Raw genomic sequence first — 26,593 nt, 5'->3', positions numbered from 1 at the left:
TTATTTTCAAAAGAAGAGGTATATTGCCAACCCTATTTTATAAGACATAATTCAGAACTAAGTAGCTGGATTTAAGAGTAAGTTATAAAAGTTTCCATTCGATATCCACATTTTCATTTGTTTAAATTTCCCAAACATTAAAATGATTCTAATTCAGGGGTCCCCACATTCTGAATATATTTTATCTGATGATAGAAAAGAGGACAATGTCACACCTATTGGTGTCATTCAAATTTCAATATGCATTTTCCTCCTCACACACTTGTTATTTCTACCTATCCTGATCTAAATTCAAGGATGACAAAATGGCAAAATTGCATAAAATAATTACAAGAACACAAACGTTTACTTAAAAATACAAAACCCACAGAAACAAAAAAATAAATTTAGCTAAATAGTTCCATTTGATATGTGTGGATTTAATGTCTACTAAATAACTGGCTCAGTATTAAGCACTGAGAATAAAAAAGTAAAATAATTCTTAGATGAAAATAACTTCAGGCCAGTAGGAAAAAACATTCTGAAATACTTAATTAGAGGGAGTAAAACTATTGCCTTGACATGTTGCTGACTTAATCCCTTTCTAGCAAATCTCTTCCATCGTCCCATAGGATCTTTCTGGAAACAGGGACTGGCTACCCTGACTGCTTTTTGTGTGGTTTGGAAAGGCTTTCTCCTAGGTACTGCGTAAGATCTATTTACGGTTTTCAAAAAATTACGCTCAAGCCAGGAAGAGAACTACCTTTCAAATATGAATGAGCTGAATCTACTGGGAATTTTACCAAGTTCCTCTGTTTTTATCTCAATTAATGTCCAGAGTAAAATGTACGTAAGTTTTAATCAGTTAACTAAAGCTACATAGCTGTGTACATTGTTCAGGCCATTAGAACATAAAAACTACACCTGAAGTCATTCTTTAGGGGAAGAGAGGTTACATGGAAGTGACTTATTCTTTATTCTGGAAAATGCATCCTCTCCCCCTTCACCCACAGGCACACATGCACATTAAAAAAAATCATGAGTGGCCATCAGACTTTGAGAGATACTTTCCACATCTACATAATTATGTTTGCACATCTCACCACTGAACACATTAGGCAAAAGCAAATCACATACAGAGTTGTTAAAAAAATAAGTGTTGTTTCTGAAACATGATTTTTATAAAATTAAAATAGCTGTTTGTTCTTGATTATATAAATTATACAAGTTAATCTTTGAAAAAGCTCAAGGCCACACAGAAAATAAAGGAAGAAAGTCAAAGTTCACTGGAAATTCCAGCATTCAAGGATAAGTATGGATGTCATTTCTTTGGTAATCACTATTTAATGCCTATGCACAAGCTTAGATATATAGCTAAATATATAACTTGATAACAATAGGATTATATTATGCATTATGTTTCTGTTTTCAGAATCATTTTATCTATTAGTTTCCATTTATTAGTGCCCCATTCCTGTTTCCTCTCTTCCATCTTGTGACCTGCACATCCCATACTTTCTACATATCCAAAGTTAAACATCATGTTTTAGAATAGTCTTGTTATAATTTATGTTCATATGATCTGATAACATAATGCACAATTTTTATTCTGGCTTAACATGATTCTAGAAATTCGTTTAGTTTAATTAAGCTCTAACTCATTATTTTTTATGACTATATAATAAATATATGGTTGTCTATAAAACAATTTACTAGGTGGTTTGTTCCCCTGTTAATAATACATATTTCTTATCGGCTCCCACCCTGTAAGATGATGCAACAGTCTATACTCTAACATTCTTATTTTTATTCTTCAAAGTGGAAATGTTTAAAAGTAGTCCAAAGAGTTTATAAAATTTGTATAACAGCACGTATTTTACTAGCAGTGAATAAAAATGCTGTGTTTTAATCCCCAAATCTCCAGAAACAATGAAGCTTTCTTTCTCTTTTCCTTTTTCCTTCCTTCATTCCTTCTCTTTCTTCCTTCCTTCTCTCCTTCCTTCATTCGTTTATTCCTTCCTTCCTTCTTTCCTTCCTTCATTCATTGGTTCCTTCCTTCCTTTATTTGTTCCTTCCTTCCATTCCTCCTTCCTTCTTTCCTTCCTTCCATTTCTTCCTTTCTACCTCCTTTCCTTCCTTCCTCTTTTCCTTCCTTCCTTCCTTATTCCCTTCCTTCCTCCTTCCCTTTCTTTCTTCCTCCCTTCCTTCCTTTCTTCCTCCCGCCCCTTCTTTCTTCCTTCTGTCCCTTCCTTCCTCCCTTCCTTCCTCCTTTCCTTCCTTCCTTCTTCCTTCCTTCCTCCCTTCCTTTTTTCTTCTGTTCCTTCCTTTCTTCCAACCTTCCTTCCTTCCTTCTTTCCTTCCTTACTCTCTTCCTTCCTTCCTCCTTCCCTCCCTCCCTTCCTTCTTCCTTTTCTTCCTTTCTCCCTTCCTTCCTTCAATCCTCCTTTCCTTCCTTTCTTGTTTCCTTCCTTCCTTCTTTCCTTCCTTCCTCACTTCATCTCTTTGTTTCTTTTTTCTTTCTTCCTTTCTTTTCCTTTCATGCTCAGATGGTGAAAATAATATCTCATTTAAAATTATATTTTCATTTCCTTGCCTTCTAGAAAAGTTAAAGACCTTTCACTAGCTATTTTTCTCTCCAGTTCTGTAATTGCCTTTTATATATTTTCCCCAAATTTATTATTGTGTGCTTTTCTGTCCTTTTTTCTAATTCATTTTACAAGTTTGTTAATATTATAGCTATTTACTCATTATTTTTCATACCCCTTGCAACTATTTTTTTGCCATCTATTATCTGCATTTTTATTTTTAGAATGGTAGAATTTTTTTCATGAAAAGGTTACATGTTTAGTAGTCCCATATGATCATCTCCTTGAAGTAACATTGTTTTCTTAGAGAAATAACACCCAAAAATGACTCCTCTGTACCAATATAGAAATGAGTTAGCATAATTCTGATATTGAGAAAGCATTATCAGAGTTGCATTCATGCAAAATAGCATAAAACAACTACAAAATCTAAACAGAATCTCACAAGAGCTGATACAGAAAAGTAGAAGAGAGAAGAGTGAAAATTTACCTAGTGTACTTTGAGATTGTCTTATGAATAGCTTGCGCCTATTGTGTTCCTAAGGAGATGCCTCACTTCTCATTTCATCCTAAGTGTTTTAAAGATGCTTTTTAAATTCCTGATTATTTGATACCATATATTATTAATCCTCTTTTTTTTTTTCTTTTGAGATGGAGTTTCGCTCTTGTTACCCAGGCTGGAGTGCAATGGCGTGATCTCGGCTCACCGCAACCTCTGCCCCCTGGGTTCAGGCAATTCTCCTGCCTCAGCCTCCTGAGTAGCTGGGATTACAGGCACACACCACCGTGCCCAGCTAATTTTTTGTAGTTTTTAGTAGAGACAGGGTTTCACCATGTTGACCAGGATGGTCTCGATCTGCCGACCTCGTGACCCATCCGCCTCGGCCTCCCAAAGTGTTGGGACCACAGGCTTGAGCCACCGCACCCGGACTATTAATCCTCTTTTATCATTCATTTATTTCAAAACTGTGGCTTGTGAGGACATGACTCTTTTTAATTGAAGGTAATTGTTAATAATTGATTTCATTTCTTGCTATGTAACACAAAAAGAAAGAAAGCTACTTTAACAATTATAACAATTAGTTAAAATAAGCAAATATTGTTTGTGAAATGACTATTCTAAATTAAAAATATATTATTCAATAGAGTAATAATGAGAAAGGAAGAAAGCTGGTGTCTTGAAAGTTGCCATTCTGTGATAAGCAAACATGTGAGATTTTAATGTAGTTATCGTCACAAATGATTGTTCTAAATGTGGGCAAGGGATTTACTCATTTAAGGAATTATAAAATTATTGAAAAATGCTCAGGGCTAAATTGGCTAAGAGTGCATGCTAAGTGAGCAATCAGGAACTCTGTCACACAAAATAGCTCACAGCCAAAAGTGAATAATTTTCAAAAATAATTGAAGAGTCAGTTGAATTGCAGACTATTGCACATCTTCTGCCAACACATTTGTTTCACAACTAAGAACCTTGTGTTGGAAAATGAATAGATAGCTTTAGGACAATCTTAGAAACTGTTTTAACATTAGTATTGTGAGCCACAAAGTGGACGTGGTCTTTGTAATGATTTTTTTTCTGTGTAATTATTTTTTTTTTCTATGATTAAAATTGATCATAACTCATCTTCTCATTTTAAAAGCGAATACAAAAAGTTTTTGTATTTTGGAACATGAAAAATTATGACTATGAATCAAATTTCCAATTAATTGTAGTTTAGGCCATTTGTAATCTTCATCCCTATGGATAATTAAGAGGGTAAAGGAATAGCCAGTTAAATAAATAATGCATTGATTTAATGTTTTTAAAACTCTAGTTAATGTGTTTGAATGTAATATGCATTCTTGTTAGACTAGATTACTAGGAAATATTGAGATGGGGCCATAACCAAAAGACATATTTAGAAAATAGCAAAAGCTAAAATGAAGCAATCATCACAATTTGTCTGTTCCAAAACAGATTGGGGATCAGCCCATGCCTTATCAGTATAGTCTGTGAGACCGTATAGTGTGTGTCTGTATGTGTGTGTGTATGTCTATATGCAAAATGAGATAAAAATGGGGGTTTTTAGCTATCTTATACCAATTTATCACCATAATGTCAAAGTAATACTGGTCTGGGGCTAGTGAGGGCAGGCAATGAACTATTTGAAGTAAGAAAATGGAAAGCCAGGAAAGCATATCAAACACTGAGTCAAATAGAAGAAACTAAAGTAAAGAAGATTATAAAACAAACAAAAGATGGTAAGAGTGGTAGACCTGAAAACTGGGAACATATAACAATTCTTCCAATATCATCTGGATTCACTTTTGTGCAAGAAAATCAACATTTCTTAAAGTGACTTAATGACTCTGGAAAAGCTTACAATTACACAAATATTTTCAAGAACAGGAACTTATATGGTTTATAGATGGCAGGTTTGCTCTTCAGCTGAAAATGTGTATCTCTGGGGCCTAAATCTCCATTATTCAATTCTTACATTAAAATGGTAAACTACAATATTTTCATTTAATTTTTATAACAATTTTTTTTTAATGAAAGAAAGAAACAGAAAGAGAAAGAGGGAGAGAGAATAGGAGTCTTGCTCTATTGCCCAGGCTGGAATGCAATCTAAAAATAGGTATTAAAAACCTCTTTTATGCCAATAATTGTGCTTAACAGCAGAGACAGGAAGGAATAAGGAAAGAAAATAACAAACAAACAGCCAACCAATATTTCATTTAAGTTTGTGAAATGCTATGCAAATGCTGAAGAGTGATTTACTTCCAATTATGTGGTCCACTTTCAAAATAGGTGTAATGTGATACTGAGAAAAATGTATGTTCTGTGGACCTGGGGTGAAGAATTCTATAAACATTCACTGAGTTTACTTGCTCCAGGTCTGAGTTCAGATCATAAATGTCCCTGTTAATTTTCTATCTCGTTGATCCATCGAATAATAACAATGTGGTGTCAAAGTCTCCAGCTATTATAGTGCGGGAGTCCAAGTCTCTTTATAAGTCATTGAAAACTTGTCTTATGTATCTGGGTGCTCCTATATTGGTGCATATATATTTATGATCATTGACACCTATTGTTGTATTGATCCTTTTACCATTATGTAATGTCCTTCTTTGTTTCTTTTAGTCTTTGTTACTATTAAAGTCTATTTTGTCAGAGACAAAAGTTACAACTCCTGTTTTGTTTTTTTTCCTCTCCATTTGATTGGTGAGTCTTCCTCCAACCTTTTGTTATGAGTCTTTGTGTGTCCTTGCTTATGAAATGGATCTGGATACAGCTTATTGATGGGTTTTGACATTTTATTCAGTTTGCATGTCTGTGTCTTTAATTGGGGCATTTAATCCATTTAAATTTAGGATTAATATTGATATTTGTGAGTCTAAACTGTCATTTAATGCTAGCTGGCTATTTTGCCCATTAGTTGATATAGATTCTTCATTATGAAGATACTCTTTACCTTTTGGTAAGTTTTTGGGATGACTGATACTGGTTGTTACTTTCTGTGTATATTGCTTCTTTCAGAAGCTGTTGTAAAGCAGGCCTGGTGGTGATAACGAATTCTTATGTGTACCTCCTGAAGCTATAAATATATAATTTTGTGCCACTAAAGTTTTAAAATTCTTAATTTATAAAACACAAACGTAACTTGTAATAAAAATTACCATTTACTAAAAACTTTTTATGTTTTAGAAGTTTTATGTGCTTTTCTTCTTTCTTATAGGAAAAGACATTAGAAAGTGAGACAATTAAAGTTCAGATAGATGAACTCTTGTCTAGAATTGTGTAAGCCAAAAGGGGCTCTTACAAAGTTTATTTTCAGACTTGTCTGCCTCCAAAGCCTAGGTTTTTGATTTTTGTTGGCTTATTATGTCCTGACACATCACGTGCTTGGCAGAGGCCCAAATTAAAAATATAGATTCAGAAAGTGTGTTGTAAATCCTTAGAGAAAAATCAAGAGCAAGCTAGTAGGTCTATAATAAATCATGATAAAACTTCTGAAATTGACTGTTTTGCTTTGAGTCATTTTGTTCCCCCACAAAATCAACTTCAGGAGTTTGGTCAGAGTTAGAGACCAGTCTAGGGTAAAAATACCTGCATTATCGTTGTCTTCTTTTATTCTTCTCTTTGAGAGGTCTTTAAACCTAATAGGCTAACCCTGTTTTCAGATATATAATTCTATTCAGAACATTTAAGGTACAAATGCATGCCTTAGGAAAATTAGGGTAACCAATTAGTTGCAGTTTCCTTAGGACATTCTCTCTTTGCCTAAGTTTTGTGTCTGTTTTAGCACTGAGGTCCCATGTTCACAGAACACCCTCAGGAATCAGAATACTCGATCACCCTATCGGAGGTAGAATGTCAGGCAAGAGAATTCGGGGGCACAAGAGCATCCAAAGGGAAGACATTGGCATGTTGAACTTTGCACGGTTCAAATTTGTTGCAATTTATAAAATAACACGCAATTGTGGCAAGCCAGATACTATTTAGAAAATAACATGCAAAGGGCTTATGGAGACAAGTAGCCAAGTCTCCATAAGCCCTTTGCTGTCATGATGAATGTATAAGTCAAACATTAAAGTACTGGAGAAAATGGTTTCTGAGTACCAGGGCTAGAACGCAAAAACAAACCCATTAAAACCTCACCTTGACTTTCGCACCCTTGTTCATCCAGGAACAAACCTAAGAAACTTTCCTATCTAGACCCTAGTGAAGATTAGATTAATTACAAAACATTCCTGCACACAGGCATAAAGCTTGAATTGTATATATGAGCTAAGGAAAAACGTGCAACTTCGAGTTGGTCTTGTGAGTTACTCCTTCCCTCTGTAACCCGCTGCAGCAATAAACTCCTTTCTTTCCCAGTCTTCTTCCTACATCCCATTGTGGGGCCACAAGAAGCAGCAGCCGCACTTTGTTTGGGAACACAATAACTATGACTTAGCTTATTCTGTAATGGAGGAAATAAATTGAAACATTAAAGAACATAAGAATCCTGTTTTTAAAATATTTTTAATTTTTTAAAATTAATTTTATCTTAATTTTTTTCATAGTTTTTCTGCAAATCTCAGACCTATGTGAGAAAATATTTTAATTCTGGATTTTAGAATGCAGGTTCTCTTGTCTGTATCAAAAAGCATCCTTCTCCAACCATCAACTTATATGTGAAATCTGCAGCTTCATCTCCTAAGTGCCTGAAATTTCAAGAATTTCTTCCATTTTAGAGTTTTTTAATCCATAAGTTTTTAAAAATTCAACATTTCTGAAACACATGAGACTATCACTCCAACACTTTAGTGATACTATTGTGAAGGTAATAGATTGTTTTCTTCATGGCAGGGAATCAAAACCAAAACCAAGAAGTATTTCAGAATGTTGGACGTCTATAGAGAAAAGAGGGGTAGAAAGAAAAGAGAATCAACACAGTCAATGTAAATCTATGAAAAAAAAAAATTGAAGGACTGTGACATGGTTTGGCTTTCTGTCCCTATCCAAATCTCTTGTCAAATTGTAATTCCCCAGTTGTTGGAGGAGGGGCCTGGTGGGACTTGACTGAAACGTGGGGGCAGACCTCCCCCTTGCTGTTCTTGTGATACAGTTACCGTGAGATCTGGTTGTTTGGACATGTGCAGCACCTCCTCCTTCTCGCTCTCTTCTACCTGCTCTAGCCATGTAGGATGTGTCTCCTTCCTCTTTGCCTTAGGCCATGATCGTAAATTTCCTGTGGCCTTCCCAGCCATGCTTCCCATACAGCCTGTGGAAATGTGACTCAATTAAACCTCTTTCTTTATAAATTATCCCATCTCAGGTAGTTCTTTACAGCCATGCATAAATAAATGAATACAGAATGTTCCACAAGAAAATTATTTTTTCTTTTTTTCTTTTTTTTTTTTTTAATTTTTTATTTGATTATAGGTTTTGGGGTACATGAGCAGAGCATGCGAGACAGTTGCGTAGGTACACACATGGCAGTGTGCTTTGCTTTTCTTCTCCCCTTCACCCACATTTGGCATTTTTTCTTATTGCATGTGAATGTATTACTAGATCTTGATGCTTATCCAGGATTTAAAGATCTAGAGACAAATACAAAGAAACTTTAGTACTAATTTAAAGTCATGAGGAGGGCATGAAGAGCCTATTATCTGAAGGATCTCTTTTATCCTGTTGGTACACATTCCCTATTGCATTTTGCAGACCAGGGAAACATTAATTTTCGTACTCATTTGCTAAAATCCTAATCCTAGTAGCCAAGAATCTATTCCATTGTAGAGAATAGCACTGAGATTCATGTTATAATTAACTGAGGGTTTTCACAGATTCTCAAAGGTACAAGTTGATACATTGTAAATAGCCCATGTAGAGTTTGTGTATTTTTTTTACTAGGTAAAGGATTTGTAATATTCTCTGCAATACTTACTTTGTTTCCCAAGCCATTCATTCGCTGAAACTTTGTGTGGCTTTATTTAACTCTGTGTGTTCTATTGTCAGTAGTTTGAGGTATTTGGGTACATTCTTTTAGATGTACACATTTGCATGTACATTTTATTAACCACTAGTCATTGTACACATTTCAAGCACTTAGGAGATGAAGCTGCAGCTTTCACATATATGTGTGTGATGGTTGGAGCAGGTTGCTTCTTGATACAGACAAGAGAATGAGAAACCTGTGTTCTATAATCCAGAATATTTTATTTCATTTGAAATGAAATGAAACTCAAAAAAGCAAAAAGTAAAATGACCTTATTTCTTATATGAAGGAAAATGGCATCCTATAAAATACGATTATTTATTTGGTTTTGCAGCTTTCTTTCTACCTGTAAGAACATACGATAATTTATTTCTCAAGCAAGTACCGTAAGTCTATATACATTTTAGCATTAAAAAGTGAATGAATTAAGTATATATAGTATGAATGTATGTTAGCATTAAAGCACCACCTGTGGTCAGTGGTCTTGAGTTTAAAGTGAGACCAATCAATGTGGTTGGGGTTTTTCCCATGTACCAAACTTGTCTGAGTTCAGGAGTGAAAAATAAAACCTAGATTTAATCAGGATTGCAGTTTTGTTGAGAAATATAAATTGACTGGTTGGGGGAGGAGTTCAAGACATAAAATGGAGAGACAAATATTGATTTTAAGCTTGGATTTTGAGCTGAATAACGAAGAAACTAAAGACAGTAAGGATCTGAGGGACTATGAACATAGTTCAGATAGAGTCTTGGATTGTTGGTTTTGGGATACTAGAAGGGGAAAATTGAAAAGCCAGAGATGCTATTAACATTATAGAATGTATAAAATGAAAATAATGACTGGATTGGTAATACTGATAACAAATACAGTCTATGTTGTAGGTAGAATGGAGGGTACAATCATTGGAAGAGATGAATATAAGGATATGAGAAGCAGGAATACTTTAGGGATTACTAATGTATAAATTAAAACTGCCAATAATTCAGATGATAATAGCATTGTGAGCTGTTGGATATATGCTTAAATAAAGCAAAATGTTCTGGTTGCTGTTATTTGATAGCAACCTTGAGGAAGGTGTGGCATCTAAAAAGCCAATTAAAAGAGTCTCTTGTGAAATGGAGAGTAAAAGGTTATGCCAAATATTGTTTAGTAAGATAAACAATATTCTTCTAAAAGTGTTCTTCCACCTAGCCTGGGAATGGTTTGATCTTTCTCCTTCATAATATCAGGGTTTAAATATGCCATCCACAGACATCTCCCCTAATCACCCTGTTTACAAGGAACCCCTTATCTCAATTTTATCCATCATAGTTGTGATAAAAATTCATTACTTTTTCATCGATTTACTTAAATGTCTTCTTGCCCATTAGACTATCACAAAAATGAAAGAAATATTCCTGTTGTATTTTTTAAAGCAGCATTTTTCATGTAGCTTATGAGGTATATAAAATAGTAACCAAATATTTGTTGAGGAAATGAATGATGATTGCTTTTTCCTATTCTTCAAAATGTCCTTAGTTTTGAAGCAGATTAAATGTTTATGCTTATAGAAATATGTTATTAAATCTTTCTACCAAAATAATAGAAAATCACATTTTAGGTGTTTCCAGTTTACATGGCTGCTTTCTGTTTTACCCCAGCACTAATCTCCTAAGTTCTTACTCTGAAGAGAAGACAGCTGTATGAATACAAATAGAAGACACTCCTTGGATAATGGACTTCTAATTCAATATTATGGCCTTAAAGGATGAGACTGTCAACATTCCTCACATATTGTTATGGAAGATTTTATTTTAGATACAGGGAGAAAACTGGAGTTGACAAAATCTAGGAATGATAAAAACATATGCCAAACATTGTAAGAGAATTTTAATGAATATATATAGTCTTTAATCTGGATTTTATAAATGGAAAAGCCAAGGTTCTGAGAATTAGATTGAGACTTAGCCATTGGTACTCATTAAACTGTAGGTTGACTATTTGAGTAAAAAATGTCTTGTTCATCTCTGCCCTACCTCCTATCCACCCGCAAGGAACACAACTGGTCTAACTTCACACAGAGGATGAAGATCTGTTATGTTAAGTAGCTAGAAGACGGTATTTAAGGATTATGGTGGCAGATGGCTGGTAACATCGTAGGTGAGTAGTTAATGTGAATGTAGCACAGAAAGTTGCAAATTTGAGTATCCTGAAAAAGCAACTGAATAAAAGCACATGCTTAAGCATGAACTTTACTTTAACTCCTGCATAGATACAAGGGCTTCATCAGTGATGTCTGATACCAGAAAGCAGTGTCTCAGTCAGTCATAGCCTGGAGATCAAGAATAAGACTTTGCCCTCTCTAGGACAGAGTAGAAAGGAGGAACGAAAATAATGTGTCTCCATTTCTAGAACAGCTTGTAAAAGAGATCAGGAGAGTTGGATAAGGAACAAGGCAAGCCTACAGCTTTTCAAACAAAAATTAGGTCCTCAGTATGAGAGAACTGGCACCAAAGGTCAGGGTAAGGAGAGGATCAAGTTTGTTTAGAGAGTGAGCCCCTTATTCCCCAACATGTTCTCTGCTTTAAAATCAGTATGACAGGCCTGGTGTGGTGGTTCATTTCTGTATACTGTCACTTTGGGAGGCCAAGGCAGGAGGATCACATAAGCCCAGGAGTTCTAGACCAGCCTGGATAACATGGTGAAAACTCATCTCTAATGACAATACAAAAAATTAGCCATCTGGGTGGCATACACCTGTAATCTCAGATACTCAGGTGGTTGAGGCATGAGAATCACTTGAACCCAGAAGTTGAAGGTTACAGTGAACTGAGATTGCTTGGCCTGGATGACAGAGAGAGACCCTGTCAATAAATAAATAAATAAATAAATAATCAGTATAATAGTTGAAGAGGATACACTATGGAGGCAGACTTCTTGGATTTGAATCCTAGCTTCACCAATTCTGAAGTGCGCAAACTTAGTGAAGCTATTTGGTTATTTAACTTAATATCAGGTCAGTCTCAGTGGCTCATGCCTATAATCCCAGTACTTTGGGAGGTTGAGGTGGGAGGATCACTTGAGGTCAGGAGTTCTAGACCAGAGTGGTCAATATGATGAGACTTTATCTCTACTAAAAATATAAAAATTAGCTAAGTGACTGTGGGAGGTGACTGTAGTCCAAGATACTCAGGAGAGTGAGGCAAAATAGCTTGAACCTGGGAGGTGGAGGTTGCAGAGAGCCGAGACCGCATCATTGTACTCCATCCTGTACAACAGAGTGAGACTCTGTCTCAAACAAATAACAAACAAAACAAAACTTAATATCATGTGCATCCTTGTTTATGGCATGTGAGCCATCAAAGCACCTACCTCATAGCTTTGGTAGGCAGAGGTAACAAATAGTTAATAAATAGTTAACTTGTGAAGTCCCTAAATGAGAATGTGGAATAAATGTGCTTTATAAGTATTGATAAATTATATAAATAAATAATCATGTTGGCCAAAGGCAAAAGTAGTTTCACAGTTTAGGAAGAGTTTGAGACTCAAAGCACTGCATATATGAGGTTTGATACTGTATTAATTCCTGTGGTGACATTTGGTGTTTCAGAGCCCCCAGAGCAAGTTCATTGGTTTAAACAATTTGGAGTGAAAAAAGAAAAAAAAGAAAGAATTGTTTGTAGATATTTAATGTTACCCCCAAAATAATTATGTGATTATCTGCACCATTTGGCTACTACAAAGCAGTGAAATGGCCTCCAAGAATGTAAACTATTTGATGAAGAGACTACCTAGGAGAACTCTGGCTAAAAAGTCAGAGAAAAAAAATCTGGCTTTGAGCTTGAGGGAGTTGAAGTGCTAAAGTCAGTTCAGTTTACCCAGGGTAGTGTTGATACCTTCATTTAAAGCTTTCTACAGGGTATGAATGTGAAGTCGGTGGAGACTGTTCATTAAACAAAAAGATAAATAGATGCTGTAGTCATGCATAAAAAGCTCAGATTACCTGACTAAGATGGGAGCAAAATTTTGTTAATTCTATTAAAAAGGCAAATTTTTAAACCAAAACTACTAAGAATTAGAGGAAGGCATGCTGTGTAAGTGGGAAGTAAATGAACAGCTGCAAATTTTTCAATAAAGGGGGAAAAATAAATGTCCCTCTTAGTATTGGAATTTGTCTGATTACAAGCCTAACCAACCATATCAAAGTAACACCCATGCTTGGATAAAAGGTAGCTATATCAAATCAAACTCAACAGAGAAGTCACAGAGAAGGTTTGAAGTGCTCCCGTCAAACAGCCTGCATTTCTTAAATTTATTATTCTCATTATTGTTGCAAGCCTCCTTCTGACCTCATTATTCAGCTCCCAGTCTTGCTATCTGATTCAGTGCATATTTATATTCCTTTGTTTAAACTAACTTTATGTCCCAAGTTAAAATTTCTCCTGGAGAGAATATTATCCCAGCCCAGAGGTAGTAACATTTCCATACTTTAGCAGGAAGCAATATTCAGGCACAGGCAGACAGGGTCATATTTTTCACCCTCTTGATAGTCATGTCAGAGGGTTTTGATAAGCTTGACTAATATAGCTCGATCACCCAGGCTGGACAAGAAACATAGTAATAGGACAGAGAGATTCCAAGGAGACATCTGATGGGGTCCTAATAGCAAATCCTGCAAAAATTGAGTCAGTTCTAATAAATTATTTCCTTACTTCACACCATTTCCCAAAACCATCTGCATGTAGTCTATAGATTTAAACATAACACAATAACAACTTAGAAGAAAATAATGGGTGACTATTTTATGACCTTATAAGTAGTCACTGATTCCTTAAATAGGGCAAAATAGTTACTAATCAAAAAGGAAAAGATGGATAAATTGGAGTTAATTCATCAAAACAGCGTATTAAAATGAAGTAAAGGAAATTCACAAAATAGGAGAAAATATTTGTAATATGTATATCCAGGAAGGACTCATATGCAGAATAAGTCCTACTATAATTACTCAATAAGAAAACGATTAAATAAAATATGGACAAAATCAGGCACTTCATTACAGGATATCCAAATTTATGTCTAAAAAGGCATTTTACCTTATTAATCATCAGAGAACTGTAAATAAAATTGTAATGTGATTCTAATACATACCCATTGAAATAACTAAAATAAAGTGAAAAAGACAGACAATTTTAAGTGTTTGTGAGGATTAGGAGAAACTGGAACTCTCCTACAGGGAATGTTTAATGCAAAATTTGGAAAATTGTTAAGTAGTATCTCTTAAAGCTGCATATCCCAGCTATTCTAGTCCTAGGCATATTCTTTAGCAAAATTCATATATAATGTTTATCAAAAGACACATAATGTACACAGTCATATTACTCATAACTACCCACATATCCATCAACAGTAAAATGAACAAGTATATGGTGATATAGTCACAAAGAATATACCATGGTGAAAATAAATACTTCAACAGACAACATGTTTAACTGTCACAAATATTGAGCAAAACAAAAGAGTGATGGGGAAGTGCTCGTGTTTCTTGATTGCATTTTTAGTGTGTAAAAAGCAGAAAACACTAATCTGCGATGACAGAGAAAAGGAAACTAAGTATAGTACTTTCCTTTGGCAAGAGACGAATTGAGAGATTCTACAGTGCTAGTACTGTTCTATTTCATTTGTTATTTCATTTGGGAGGTGGTAATAAAGGTTGTTAACTTTACAAAAACTAACCAAACTTTCCACTTATGATTTGTGAACTTTTCTGTATGTATAGTATATTTTAATAAAGAAAGTTTAGAAGTATAATTCATAAATTCCTACATGTTCGAAAGAGTGAAGGTTGTTTAATAGTAATCCAGTATCGTGTATTCAAGCCAGTTTCCCATTGTGACAACATTGGTTTGCCTTGGCCATTCCAAAGGAATTAAATAATTTAGGTAAATTTCACTTATATTGCTTTTCCATCCATGGCCAGTTAATTAATTGTTCAGCCACAGCAGTAATCTAATCCACTAGTTAGCCAGGTATTGTGAGCCAAGTCACTTCATATTTTAAGATGTTACTTCTCTTATTTGTAAAAGGAGACTTTGGATTAGAGCAATAATAGTTTAATATAATGGAAACTCAAAGAACACAATCAACATTTTGGAATTTCAATCTCAGCTTGCACCTCTATATAGTTATAGTTAGACGAGTAAATTAAGTAAATTTTCCATGCCTCACCTCCCTCTTCTATAACAAGCTAATTCAACAGATATATCTGTGTGTGTGTGTGTGTGTGTGTGTGTGTGTAAAGTACAGACACTTGTATTAGCATGCATTAGATATCCATTCAAAGGTAATTTTGAACATATACAACATTTTCTTCCTCTCTCACTCTGAATTCTGTTTCTAAAACTCAGTGGCTTTTTTGTATAATTATTTTTTTTCTTCTTAAAATTTAATAAAAGTGGTTCATATTCATTTAAAAAATAAGAAATAGGCTGGGTGGGTGCAGTGGCTCACACCTGTAATCCAGCACTTTGGGAGGCCGAGACAGGTGGATCACAAGGACAGGCGATTTAGACCAGTCTGGCCAAACAGTGAAACCATGTCTCTACTAAAAAACAAAAAAATTAGCCAGGTGTGGTGGTGCATACCTGCAGTCCCAGCTACTCAGGAGGCTGAGGCAGCACAATCACTTGAAACTGGCAACTGGAAGTTGTAGTGACCCAAGATTATGCCACTGCACTCCAACCTGGTGACAGAGCAAGACCCCATTTCAAAATAATAATAATAATAAATAATAATAGCTATTTAAAAGTTTTTCAAGTTTTTATTTAAAATTATTTTAAACTTACATTTAGTTTAGAAGAAAAGAATAATACAAAAATAGTGTGTCCTTTATTCAGTTTCACCTGTTAACATTTTGCCTGATTAACTTCATTATTTCTTATTCTCTCTTTTTTTTTTCACTTAACTATTTTTTCTTAACTATTTGATATGAAGTTGCATATATCAGGACCCTTTACCAATAAAAACTGCCATGTATATTTCCTATAAATAGGATATTATCTTACATACTTACAGTGCTCATGAAGTGATTTAACTTTCATTTGATATTTTAACCAGTTTACCATCCTTATTCCACTTTCTTCAATCGACACTATAATATCTTTTGTCACATTTTTAGTTGTCCAGTATGAAATCTAGTCAAAGTTCAAATATTAAATTTACTTGTCATATTTATTGAGTCTTTACTTAATGTCAAGTATTACCACAGCCTTTCACTGAAAATCTTGAAGGATGTAGCAAATTATTATTATTTCATTCATTTTCCTCTTATCTAATTTAGCTAATAATTCCTCATTATTAGATTTTGGTTGTGAATTTCAAGCCAGAACAATGCATCAATAATGCTGTACCTTTCTCAGTGTATTCTAAGAGCAAATAATGAACTTTTTTCATTGATGATGTTAATTTTGATCATCTGTGCAAGCTTATATATGTTGCTTCACTTTATAGTTATTATTTTTCCATTATAACTAATAAATAATCTGTGGGGAAACAATAGTGGCTACCTCTTGATTTAACACAGAAAGTAGTTAAGAAACTCTACACTTTACTACATTAAATAATACAGATGCTCAAAATAGCCCATAATATCTAAATCAAGTTTAGCACAAGCAATCTAGAACTATGAATCTGAACATAGATCTCGGCCTCCCTTTCCACTCGTAGAGCACTTGGACACTGAGAAAAGGGTGCACACATGCTGTGGTTTGAATATTTACATCCCCTAAAATTCATATGTTGAAATCCTTACCTCCAAGGTGATGATAAAAGAGGCCAGGCCTTATGGAGGTGATTAATTTATGAGGACAGAGCTCTCTTGTTTGGGATTAGTGCCCTTATAATACAGGCTCAAGTGAGAGACCCTTTGCCTTTTCCATCAAGTAAGGTTGAAGAGGGAAAAGGGCTGTCTTAAGAAAGGGAGTCATTGGACACCAACTCTGCTGATGTGAAAAGTAAATCACTGTTGTTGATAAGCCACCCAGCCTATCAACAGGTGTTTGTGATAGCAGCCCAAATGAACTAAGACGACGTATCTGTGTGATTTAAGTTTGAGAAATGCTATTATGGGTGGAAGCAAGATTATGTAAATTTTGCTTACAAATCACAAGTACAGTTCATGTGAGAATGCAAACACTGTGTAATGTAAATACTGTGCAACATTGCAGGAAAAACTGGAATTTATATTTCTTCAGGAATGTTACCTAATCAAGAATTAATAACTATGACATGGTTTGGCTTTGTGTCCTCATCCATCTCTCACCTTGAATTGTAATAATCCCTACATGTCATGGGAGGAACCTGGTGGGAGTTAATTGAATCATGGGGGTGGCTTTTTCCCATCTCAAGATAGTAAATAAGTGTCATGAGTTCTGATGGTTTTATAAAGGGGAGTTCCCTTGCACAAACTCTCTCATGGGTCGTTATGTGAGATGTGCCTTTGTTGCTCCTTTACCTTCCGCTGTGATTGTAAGGCCTCCCCCGCCATGTGGAACTGTGAGTCCATCAAATCTCTTTTTCTTTACAAACTACCCAATTTCAGGTATGTCTTTATTATTAGTGTAAAAATGAACTAATACAAACTATTTACAAGATACTTGCCCAACAGTTAAAAATTGTTTGTATAGGAATTTCCATATCTCTATTATCATTTCTACTCAACTTAAAACTTTGTCTCAGAGTTTTTCCATTATTACACAGATTTTTACAGTGAATCACAAGGAGATGAACTGAATCCATTAAGGATGACATTCTACGTTATGCTCTTGAATAAATGAACACATCTCAGCCCATTAGAGATAAAAATGCAACACATACATTAGGACTTTGAATTCTACAGAATATAGCTCTATATTTAGAATAGCTAAAAACATATATGAGTGTTATAATCTGTCTATGACATTTGTGAGTTTGGAGAGATGTATCTCCATTTACAATGCCTAACTGGACCCTGTCTAAATATAAATAACCATTCAATTTATTAATTCTGGCTTATGTAGATAAAAAAAAATCCACCTGTGTTTCACTTTCAAAAATATTAACTAGTGATAAAAATAATCAAGCTGATACATATTCAAGGTGTATGTTAATGAAGGAATTTCACTGAACTTTGTGCAAATATTTTAAATTTGACATTACTAATGACCACTACTTTTTTTTTTTTTTTTTTTTTGAGACAGAGTTTCCCTCTTTTGCCTAGGATGGAGTGTTGTGGCATGATCTTGACTCAGTGTAATATCTGACTCCCGGGTTCAAAAGAGTCTCCTGCCTCAGCCTCTCAAGTAGCTGGAATTACAGGCACCCACCACCATATCCAGCTAATTTTTGTAGTTTTCAGTAAAGATGGGATTTCACCATGTTGGCCAGGCTGGTCTCAAACTCCTGACCTAAGGTGATCCACCCACCTTGGCCTCCCAAAGTGCTGATATACAGGCATGAACCACTGTGCCCAAACTTGACCACTTCTAAAGCACATAAAAGTGAGCTTATCTAAAAATCCAGAAATGATTTACTCAATTTTTATTAAACTGACATAGCTATTTGTTCAAGTTCTTTCCCTCCTGCTTTCCTTTTTTCTCCTTCATTTTCTTTTTCTCTCTCTCCCTTTCTTTAGCTCCCTTCTTCTCACTCCCTTCTTCTTCTTTCTTTTTTTTTTATTTTTCTTTTTATTTTTTTTATTGCATTTTAGGTTTTGGGGTACATGTGCAGAGCATGCAATACAGTTGCATAGGTACACACAGGGCAGTGTGTTTTGTTTGCTTTCTCCCCTTCACCCACATTTGGTTTTTCTCCCCTGGCAATCCCTCCCCACCACCCCCTCCCACTGGCCCTCCCCTTTTCCCCCTATAGACCCCAGTGTTTAGTACTCCCCTCTCTGTGTCCATGTGTTCTCATTTTTCATCACCCGCCTATGAGTGAGAATATGCGGTGTTTCATTTTCTTCTTTCTATCCTTTCCTCTCTTCTCTTTCTTCAATCCTTCCTTCCTTTTGCCTTCCTTATATAGGTCGTTAAGTGAATTACGTAAGGATTATGTGAAATTTACTCTGCTAATCACTTTCACACATTTAATGATATAATTGCTTACCTAACTTGCAACAAATTCAATAGCATAAAAAGTGGTTACAGTTGTTGAAAGACAAGGGCAAGAACCAAGGACATGGAATAGAAATCTAGACTGTGTTCACCAAATAACTTGAAACAGTTTTAAAATAAGTGTAAAGTTGACTTTTGTGAAATCAAATAAAAATATTAAAATACATTCTACAGACTTGTTCAGTATATGATTTTACATTATTTCTGTTATGTCCGGTGCCTACAATGAATCAAAAGAAACCAAAGATGCAGATTTCTTTATGGAAAGAAAGAGATGTAAGAACTCCTTTATGTAGATTTAAAGTAGACTCATAGAATATTGAACCTCAAAGGAACCATTTTCACCATTCAAACAAATCTTTTATTTTTCAGACAAGAGAAACTTAGACTTAGTGGGTGACATTAAAAAATTGATTTGGTGGAAGTTGTAAATGAAATACAATATAGCTCGTAAGGATTCTGTATAACAGCTGTCCAAAAACCTAAAGTGAAAGTCATTTAGCAGAGATTCTCCCAACTATTTTGCTTAGGGATTTCCACTAGTATGAACCCATAGCGTTATATTTTCTTCCATATATAGAACACACTATAAGATAGATATAACCTTAATATCTTTAATATGAAGAGAAATTTTAAGCAATAAGTATAACTTACATGGGAGAGTCTTTTTAATACATTCTACTTATTTTTCCTCACTCTTCTTTCAACAAGTTTAAGATCTAGTTCTAGTGTCAACCTTTCTGCTTTTCCACAGTCTTTCCTCTAATCACCACTAAAACTTGTGCACATCTCTACTGCAATTCTTCAGTTTCAGTTATATTTTCTTTTCTTAACTGATAGTAAAGTCCTTGTGATGGTGACTAGCAAGTTTGTATTGCAAGTGGTTTGTTTGCACAGGTATATAGCCATATAACAGGTTCAGCAAGTTTTTCTTTAATAGATAGCTGGATGGATAGATGGACAATTCAATCCTGTAATTACGTACTGTGTTTCCTTCACCACTGGTATTTAAAAGCATAGAAAAGATAAAAAGTGTAAAATTCATTTAGATAAGCATCAAATGGTGATGCTTTTAGAGGGTAACTTTTATAGGATATATATGAAATATATATATATTATATATATAATACATATGTATATACATATATACATATTATATATATAATACATATGTATATACATATATACATATTATATATATTATACATATGTATATACATGTATATGTATGTACATATAGGATATGTACATATATATATGTATCAATCATAGGATATGTATATCATACATGTATGTATATCATACACACATATCCTATGATTGATACATAGCCTATACAAACATAGGACATATATATCATATATATACATATATGACATGTATATGTATATATATGATATATATGTCCTATGTTTGATTCTAAACAACTTATCCAAGACTGATTCATTGACTTAGTTGCAAGTAATTATGCAAAACACTATTTGAAAGGACCCACCTTCATTTTCTAACTTTGTCATTCCTTTTCCCCTCTCACTTTTTATTATGTCCTTTCAAAGAGATGCCTATTATGATCATAGTCATTCTCCTTACAGAGAGACATAACAGACATACATATTTACAAATATAAGTGACTAATATACTGCTCTTTGGGTAGTTATATTTCAAAAGAGGAACAAAGTGAGAGGGAATATTTCCTGGAGGTGTTTAGGCTTTATCTACAAAGTAAAGGAATAACACTGATTCCCAGAGATCTGTTTATATTAGTTTGCAAATATATTTGTAGTGGGTGCTGTGGGCTGCCCACGCCCTTCTTCAGGATGAAAGAACTTATTCCTCCTGTTGCCAGGATTACTGCTGGCTGTCAGGTCTTAGATATCAGTCTTCTGAATTGTCTTAGTTCGTAGGAGCTGCGCCTTCCATGGTCATACCCACTTCCTGGGCAGCCAGCATTCAATATTGATTGACATAGGGTTTCTTGCCAAAACTCATGAAGAGTTTGCCAGGTCATCCCAACTTCAGAGACCACCATAGGCCATTTGCTGAGATTATCAGAGCTCAACTCCTTCCTATGTCAAACTCTGCTTCTTTTCTTTCTCCTCACTGATATCAATCCCAAGTGTATTCTCTAATACTTCTCAGATATGTGAATCTCATTTCAGATTCAGCTTCTTGAAGAAACCAAACTGTGGACATCCATTCACTTGACCAGACAGAGAACTTCTGGGCCCTCAGAATAAGAATGTAAAATGCCCAAGCGATGAAAACTATATATCAAAATTTCTCAGATGTCGACAGAGCTGATTTTTTTTTATTATAACAATCAGTCTATCAGGTACAGCAGCACACTGCAAATGCTAATACCTAAGTGATCAATAATATAAACTTATAATTTAGGTGTTGGAGTGATAAATAAAGACTAACTGGGTAATTTTCTAGTGCATTGTGAAACTTAATTTCTGATTTGCCTATTCTAAAGTCCATTCTACAAAATAATATAATCCTGCCTTCTTTGCTTACCTTATGTCTTTCTGACTTTTTAGTTATTTAAAAATACCTAGTCATGTCACAGGCACAATTATTAAACATAAATCAAAATGGGATTTGGCTTTAGTCAGAGAAAAATTTGGCTGTGGATAGAGCATGTGTACTCTGTAAATATTTGCTGGCATGCAGGCTGAACCATTCAGCCAAGGATTGCAGTAGAGCTAAGAAGTGAAGCAAAGAAGGCTTAAGGGACTAATCCAGGTAACACAGGTAATGTGGGACTCCTTAAAGAATTAAAGTAAACTTATTTAAAGATTGCAAAATTTAACTGGATGGAAGCATAAAACTGAGAGGTATATAACTTCTTTTCATCAATTTTAAATGTATTTTAGAATAGTTTGTATTTTTAGAAACATATAACAAATGAACATGAGATTTTATTTTCTTTTCCTTTTCAGTCTTCTGAAACTAATGTAAGCTAGTTTCACTGTGAAACTTGCTCCATCAGCTAATAATCTCTAGAAAGAAATTACAGTAAAGAAATCAATTGTTAGGAAATTAAGGCTAAATTATAATAGGTCACCAAGTCTGTTAGAGAAGCCAGTTGAGGGTAGGGTGTCACAAACAATTGGAATGCAGATTCATTGGTTTGGATTTCAGTTTCTATGGCAGAACACTTACGTAAAAGTTTCTGATAGCTATTAGAGATGATCTAGATTGATCCTTGGACAAGAATTTACACATGCATGTATTCACTAGTCAAATGAGTAAAGACATAGACAGGATTAGGCAGAAAGAACTGTGCCATAAATTCCTAATTTACAAGAATATCTGCTTCCTAAAATACTTAGTTTTGTTGTGCTATTTCTTTCTTCTGAGGAGACCAAATATTATGTAAACTGAGGCTAAAAAAATGGGCAGAAGCATATAAAATTACAACTTGAAGTAAAGTTTTATGATATAAAGAGAGAGGTGGGGATTATGAGGTTGGCAGCAAAGGGCACCAATAAACTCATTCATGATAATCAGACCATTGTTTACTTCTCTATCCTCTCCAGATTCAAGGAGTTCTGCAGCTTGCTCATTTAATTTCAGTAAACATTCTCTCCTATAATGTGATATCAATTCTTCATCATGTCCTCAGAATAAGCCTGTAGACAAGAGTTCTTTTTATTCTAATAAGCACAGATGAGGAAAAGCAAAGAATCTGTATAACTTTCTCTTTGAAAGTTTTCTAGCCCAATTATGAGATACATAGTTGTTTCCCTGAATTTCCTATAATCCTGATGCCACTCCTCATATTCCTCTAAGTTTACTTCTTCAGGTTTTATCGTTTCCAATTTGGCTTGTGTGACTTTCATTATGTTGTGACAGCTTTCATCAAAACTCAAGTTTCTATCTGGAGATAGCAATGTTCTAGCAATGTTTTCTCAATAATTTTCTTTGGTGCCTGGTTCTGGATAAAGTAGACCTCTACATGATGTAAACGATAATCAGTTTCTGGTGGGGTGTCTTCTTGGGCCAACTTAACCAACCTTGCATATTCCAACTTAATTGTCGACTCCAGAATTGTTTCAGGACTTTTATCTTCATGCTCATGTGATGCTTTGGTAATTACTCGAATAGTCTCTTATTTCAAATGCTTTGAGAAATCACTTCTTGATGGCTGCTCTAGATATTCTGGGTCTCCTGCTGCTTGCACTGTTGTCACAGAAGTCTCACTCTCTCAGTTTCTGAGATGCTAAAAGTTTTTCCTGCAAAGCTTTCTGTGCAAGTTGTACATCCCATTCTAGTTCTTTTTCAAATCGTTGGTTGTCTTCCTCAACAAAATCTCTCAAATCTGGTGATAATGTTTCTATACCAACAAGGGGCTACCCAGTTTCTTTATTAAACTCCTCTTGTATTAAGAACTGTGCCTTATCATTTATGTACATTAAACAGTATGCTCTGGCTGAGAAATCAATCACCAAATAAAGTAGTGAGAAAATTATAGGGTGAGAAAAATATACAAGACATGATCCCGACATGAAGAGAACCTACATTCCAAATCACAGGTCATTTACTTTCAATCAGTAAAGTTTTATTCCACATGTCCTAATTGAAATGTCAACAGAAGCTCACAAACTACCTGAAATTTAGTGACATACATGTTGTTTTTATCAGAATCTCTCAGTTCAAAAATGTTCTCTATTTGAGGCTTAAATAATTGTTTCATGTCATCATCAATATATATTTTTAACCTAAAAGAGCAGAAATTTGTCATGTTTGACAAAAAAGTGACAACATTTTAGAGCTCTGAAAGAGGCCACAGACTTGACCTAGTCCAACTTCTTTCATTTCTATAAGACTTTCAGGTGAAAAATGTTTGAAGTCCCACACAAATTCACATAGTGGGAGATAGTACCTGAGTACAAACTCAATCACATTTATTGCCAAAGCAAGACTTCCTTTTTCCCAAATCAGCCTTTTCTGTCTAACCTCTCAGAAAATAATTACTAACAGATTTAGTAAATTCAAATTATGAGTTACATCTGATGTTTGTTCTCTTTCCTTCTTACATTATATGTGTTATGTTTGAGAGGATCACCATATCCAAATAGCATTAGCATAAATAATAGCTAACTATGAGTTAAAGAAACACTTGCTCTATTAACACCTTTTTCCTTTCTTTGTTGAATTCATGTACATATATATACATATATAATCTTAGCACTTTATGATAGAAACTTAAAGACCTTGTAGTTCATCTGACATAAAACAAAAGTTTGTTGAAAAGATCAATGTGTTGCTCCTTTTGGTGGTAAAATATAATAGTGTGCAGCATGTTACTGTAATTAGAGCTGATAAGAGAAATATAAGATTAAAAAGATTTCTTCAAATGACAGAATGTTTTAAATGAAAAAAGAAACCCTAGATTTCAAAACCTTCATTTTATCTTATGACATCTCTAATGTAATAATGAATGTACAACTATAATTCAAGGAGTGCTCTCATTAAATTACTTCTTTTTGTCTTAAAAAGAATTCATATTGGTAATATAATTTTTAATGATTTAAAGCTGGAAGTAAATGCAGTATGGGTTCCTTCTCAACTTAAAAAGGACATGAAACATTTATACATTTTCAAAATATTTAAATTTGATTTTTGAAAAAATTTTTACACATTTTAGATGATTTAAAATTTTTAATTTTGTAATGCCAGAGTGACTTAGAGACAGACTGCAATCCAAATCTCCAGAAAAATGTATCTATAAAACCTAAGAGAATGATGATATTTAATGATTGATTAAACTCACTTTTTAAAAATATATGTGAGTCTAAGTTAAAAATGTTGACAAAATATTGTAAATATCTCATCTTAGAAAGCTACCTCACCAGTCAACTCAGATATCAAAATCAAAAGTATCACATATAAAAATGCAAAGTTACATAACTACTAGAAACAAATGGTCTAGGTTACATTACCCCTTACATGATAGACTCATTTCAGATGATTAATCTACTCTCTTTCCTAAAAGTTAGTATTTGCTCCCTTCTTCACGCCACTCCATCCCTGCTCTCCATATGGATTTCTGATATCTGCTGTATTTTATTCTTGTTTATATGTAGCTTCCAGTAAAGACTAGTAGAACTTTCAAGAGCAGAGTGATTAGTCACAATTGAGCTCAGTGGATGAGAAACCTGAAAACAAAGTAGTCTTCCACTATAATTTACAAATTTTTTGTGTGTCATATAACATATATTTTTTCACTATCCATCTCAATTACAATAATTCCTACTGCATGTTTTCTGAGTTATTTTGAATTAAATGTAAACTCTAAGTATCATGAAAAGAGGTGCTTGTCTTAAAAGCAGGAAGAAAGTCTGTTTGGGAAATAGGATGTTGAAGTTTAATTAGTTGGATGTGTTGATTTGTTATTTAGTGTGGTATAATAATGTGTAATAATGATGGATTCTTAAGTATGCCAATGTCCTAATCCTGAAAACCTATTAATGTTACTTTATATAGGCAAAAGAGACTTTGCAAATGTGTTTAATCTAAAGATCCTGAGATAGGGGAAGGTATACTGCATTATTGTAGTGGGCCCAAAATAATTATACATGTTCTTATAAAAGGAATGCAGAAAGAGCCAGAGTCAGAGAAGAAGGCAATGTGATGACAAAGCAGAGTTTGGAATGACTCAGCCACAATCCCAGAAACCAGAGCATCCTTTAGAAGCTGCAAGATTCAAGGAAGAGTTTCCCTGGAACATCCAGAAGGAAATAGCTTTGAAAACCTCTTGATTTTAGCCTCATGAAACTCATTTCAGACTTCTGACTTTGGGAATATAAGAGAATAAGTTGACATTTTAAGCCACTAAATTTGTGGTAATTTGTTTTGGTAGCAAACTAATAACTAATAACTAATTATTATAACTAATAACCTCAGCAATCAAATTATTAATTCCATGACTTTCAATCTAAATTATGAGCCTCCTTGTGTGAGGTGGCAGTGCTTTTCTGGGCTTCCATTGTCCTATAGACCATTCCCATGGTCATCCCAAGATTATCATAACTGGTCAGCCTCTTTCTTCCTCCATAACTCACTAATTCCTTAAATATACTCAGGAACATCACTTTCCAAGGTCATCATCTAGCTCAGGAACAAATAGGTTAGATTTCCACAAAGTGAAAGGCATGACTAACTCCAAGATTTGAATGATGTTTCAGAGCCTGTTCGGATGGCAAAGAACTAACTGGTATCAAAACACTTTCTCTCTCTCTGTCTCTCTGTCTCTCTCTCTCTCTATCTCTCTCTCTCTCTCTCTCTCTCTCTCTCTCTCTCTCTCTCTCTCTCTCTCTCTCACACACACACACACACACACACATACACGAACATTAGAGGATCTTTTCATAAAGGTTTTAATTTCTTTTCCTATTAACCAATGATTTGATTTCAGCAATATAAAGTA

General features: G+C 34.4%; 1 pseudogene; it reads right to left on the bottom strand.

Annotated features, from left to right (window-relative positions):
• Positions 1 to 22,575: 22,575 nt before the first annotated feature.
• LOC100894695 (ubiquitin carboxyl-terminal hydrolase 25 pseudogene) lies at positions 22,576 to 23,669 on the bottom strand (annotated as a pseudogene).
• Between the last annotated feature and the right edge of the window lie 2,924 nt (positions 23,670 to 26,593).

The sequence above is a fragment of the Callithrix jacchus genome, chromosome 14, assembly GCF_049354715.1.
Source record: "Callithrix jacchus isolate 240 chromosome 14, calJac240_pri, whole genome shotgun sequence".
Classification (NCBI taxonomy): Eukaryota; Metazoa; Chordata; class Mammalia; order Primates; family Cebidae; genus Callithrix; species Callithrix jacchus.
Note: the sequence above shows the minus strand (reverse complement) of the source record. Positions and strands in the feature narration are given on the sequence as shown.